The sequence below is a fragment of the Dama dama genome, chromosome 1, assembly GCF_033118175.1.
Source record: "Dama dama isolate Ldn47 chromosome 1, ASM3311817v1, whole genome shotgun sequence".
Classification (NCBI taxonomy): Eukaryota; Metazoa; Chordata; class Mammalia; order Artiodactyla; family Cervidae; genus Dama; species Dama dama.
This window is the reverse complement of record NC_083681.1, coordinates 64,584,958-64,589,024: the sequence shown is the minus strand read 5'-3', so window position 1 is coordinate 64,589,024 and position 4,067 is coordinate 64,584,958. Positions and strand designations below refer to the sequence as shown.

Sequence of the window (4,067 nt, the reverse complement as noted above, 5' to 3'; positions counted from 1 at the left end):
TGCCTTAGAGTTTCCCCACATCCTTCCCTTACCCTTCTAAATTGTCTCTTTATTAAACTTTGCACAACTTCCTTAGTTTGAATACGCCAACTTTTTCTAGCTGAGATCTTGACTGACACCACTCACTATCTGTGTAATGTTGGTCAAATTCCATAACTGCTCTTAAATCTAGCCTCCCCTAAAACCATCTAAAGTATGACCCCATTAACTCCTTTCTATCTTCACAGCAAACTACAAATCTCCCAGCCAACATTAAGTCGATAAAGCTCTGATGTGAGAACAGAACGAGGTCAACCCTATAAGCCAGCAGGAACACTTTAGAATTTTCTAGCATCTCTCAGTCTCCTCTAGGGATTGCATGGTTATGACAGAAGCAGAAAGGGTGGGATGCTCTGACATTTGCATGTAGATTGACCTTTCTTAAGTCTCACCCACAGGTTATCAAACTTGGCATGAATAAAAACTCTGCAGGACTGAATACCAAAAAATTGACTGCATCATCCTAAGGGATGTTCAAGGCTAATTTTGACTCTGAGGAATTTTTCTTTTTCTTTTTTGCTTAATTGATTGTTGACTTAAAACCTAAGTCAAGCTATGAGAAGCAACTTACCATAGTTGAATTAATGTTGTGTTCAGGTTGAGACTTCATGGTAGTTGCATTAATAGTTTTACTCTAGCATTTACTGAGTCCTTACTGTGTGTTCCAAGTATCTTTATATAACATCTCATTTGATTCTTAAGATGTCCTTCTACAGCATATATTATTATTATTATCCCCATTTTACAGAGGAGAAAACTGAGTTCATAAAGTGGGCTCAGTGGGAAATCAAATGGGGTGCATGCTGCTGCTCCCATATGTCTGAGATGACCCTTTGCTGATCATTCAGGGTGTGCCAGCCTCAGAGCTAAGCGTCTCCTCCTTGTCAGTTATCCGGTTTAACCTCATGGCAACTATGAGGTGGAACTGTTATGTTCTCTGTTTTTCAGATGAGAGAGCTGAACACCTAAAGTGCCCAGTCTAAGACTGTGCAGTCTTATTGACACCAGGGGCAGTATTTAATGTGTGCCTCACTTAGCTCTGAGTTTAGATCCAGGACTGAGGCAGAGAGAGCCTGGCTTACCTTCCAGTGTTCCATGTATGTGCAAACTGAGAATTAAACTCCATGTTTGATAGCTTTTCGTGATGGTTGTCCATAACAGCACACACGCGTTTGCCTGAACAGATTTTTACATGCCTTGTGTTTGATGAGAAGAGAGTCAGCCTGGTATCTTTTTTCCTCCCCCCACACCCCCAAAAGACTAAACACATCAACTTGCTTCAAGTGCTCCTCAGTGCCATGTTTCTGGACCCGTTTCCATCCTGTTGAACCATCTCTAGTCCAGTGGTTCCTGATGCTGGCTGGAGTAGGGTAAATCACCTGAGGAAGTTAAAAACAAAAACAAAAACACCAAACTGAGTCAGGACCCTGCTCCAAATCTCTGGCAGGTGGCCTGAGCATTATTGTTTGTCAAAAGCTCTCTCAGTACATTTTAATCAGCAGCCAATATGGGAAAGCACTGCTCCAATTTGCTGCTAAAAAATTGAAGAATTAGTGGGGATGTTGGCAGGGCCCTCTGGAGCGAGGAAAAAGAATTGGTTCCTTCTAGCTAATGATTATTATCCAGAATTATCTGCGGCATGTTCCACACGATTTAATAGGCCTCATCTCCAAGGGCAGCTGAATGCAAATGTCTCTCATTGTAGCATGAGATGTGAAGGTTCCCGAACAAAGCCATTTGCAGGGAAGGTGCAAAGTGGAGCCACTTCTCCCGTGGAATCTGGCCATGCTTGTTGACTCACCAGAATTCTCTCTGATCCTGAACACTGAAAATATAATTAAGACTGCTTTTGATGGGATGGTTTAAAACTGAAAATCAACACCATCCCCCTTTCTCTGTCCTTTTACTGCCTCTGTGCTTCTGCGCCACCAGGAGTATTACCCTTGGCAGTGAGGGCTGAGGAACGGTGTGGCTCGGTCCTCCTCACCTGTGGGCAGGTGCTGAGGGGTTCAGACAGAGGGGTTCCTCCGTGCTCCTTGTGGAGGGGGTGCGGTGGTGGGGCTGGGGTCGCGAACATCTAGAGATGTCCACAGCTTTGCTCTCCAGCTGCCACCTCAGCAGAAAGGGCAGTAAAATCTCTAAGTTATAAAGAGAAAATGAGACTACATATCCTGCACCTGATAACTTCACACACACAGTCACAGGTCCGCTCTTGACGGGACTCGAAAGGCAGAACCAAATACCACACGGAGGCTCAGGAAGGTAGTTTTTCATCTACAAATGATGATAAATCACAACTAAATTTTTAAAAAAGAAAATCAGAGGTGCTATGAAGGGTCCTATGATAGATAAGATATAGGTCTGGTTAATCTAAGGGGGCTCACAGGAAAGAGAGTGAGGGAAGGGAGGAGATGGGGGAAGGTTTGGAGGAAGCAAGACGTTCAGATTCAGATTTGGAGAAGGGGGGGTGAAAGGAGGAGGTGAACAGAAAAGTTTAAAAAACTTCCATATCGTTCTTTCCTCTTTTTCTTGTTATTTCTCTCATCTGCCTATTCACTCTTGGATATCTTGCTCAGAAAAATATCCTCCAGGGACGCTTAGATTAAACTGAACACTTTTTGAAGGTTTACTGGGTGCCAGACTCTAGATTAAGAACTCTGCGTGTCTTTTACATTTCATTAGATCCCTTAGCTCTGTGCGGTTGGGAATGGTACTCCCGTTTTGCAGAAGGAATGAGGAAGAGTTGAGGAATTTCCTCCCAGATTATTCCACTGGAAGGTGAAGAACTCAAGCTCTCAGACATCAGCGTCAGGCGTTTAACCACGAAGCCGCCCTGCTGGGGCGCCAGCTCCCCCGGCACGGTGTCCGGGAGGAACTCCCAAGTTTCCACGTGGCCAGCTGCATTGGGTCTTCGGAAAGGTGTCAGCACAACCACACCGGCTGGAGAGCGCCTCTCCCGGGGAATCAGGCCAGGCACGCGGCGACGGAGGGCACTGCCCGCGTCCCAGACCCCGCCGGGAGAAACCTGGCAAGTTCCAAGGGGCAGGTTTGCACCGCGGACATCTCTCGGGCGCGTTGCCACTCTGCAAATCACTCTCTCAAGAGAGCCTGTTTAATTCTCACAGCGGTCCTGCAAAGGGGGTTATTTTGGCTCCATTTCTTAGAAGAGGAAAGTGAGGCGTGCCCTCCCCAGTGGCCGCTACGTCGGCAGGTGGCGGAGCAGTAGGTGTCTGCCTCGTCCCAGAGATAATAAAATCTGCACGGATTTTGCCATTATTATGCAAAGCCGGCGGGGAGGCTCGGACCCTCCCTTGACCTAGCCCATCTGTCTCCGCGCGCCGCCCCCAGGGCACAGAAGCCGAGTGGGTGGAAACCCGTCCCCGCCGCCTGCCTCACCATCTCTCCGCTTCTTCACCTCCGGCGTCCCCAAGGCCGACCTCCCGCGGCTTAAAAAAAAATAAAAAACCGTGCTCGCTTCGGCGGCACATGTACTAAAGTTGGAACGATACAGAGAAGATTAGCATGGCCCTTGCGCAAGGATGACACGCAAATTCGTGAAGCGTTCCATATTTTTTTTAAAAAAAAGAAAAAAAAAATAAAAATAAAAATAAAAAACCCTCCCGCCTTCCCCGTACCCTCCCACCGCCCCAGGGAGCTGCATTAATATTAATCCCGATGCATAATTGAAGGCCGGAGATTTATTTGGGCCGAGGCGGGGGAGGGTGCGCAGCTGGGCTGTATTGCGGCCGCGGCCACTCTTGTGTTTCGGCCGCTTGGGTTTCGCGAGGCCTGGTACCCAAGGCGTGGGAGGATGGGGTGGGTGTGCCGCCGGTGAGGATGAGCTTGGGAATAAAGTGAGCCCGAGCGGGTGTGCCAAGGAGTGAGGCGGGGTGCCGGGGGCTGCTCCAGGGAGGCAAGGACGGAGGGGCATCCCAGGTCTCCGCGACGTGGCCTGCGCTGTGCCCAGCGAGGGGTGACCCGGGGCCACGCGGGCTTGAGGGGAAACAATAGCGACTCCTTAGATCCTG

The 4,067-nt window shown here is 48.5% G+C and overlaps 1 non-coding gene across 1 annotated transcript; it reads left to right on the top strand.

The window, feature by feature from the left end:
• The first annotated feature begins 3,506 nt into the window (after positions 1 to 3,506).
• On the top strand, positions 3,507 to 3,613 carry LOC133065097 (U6 spliceosomal RNA). Its single transcript, XR_009694844.1, has one exon. It is a non-coding gene; the product is annotated as a U6 spliceosomal RNA (small nuclear RNA).
• The last annotated feature ends 454 nt before the right edge of the window (positions 3,614 to 4,067 follow it).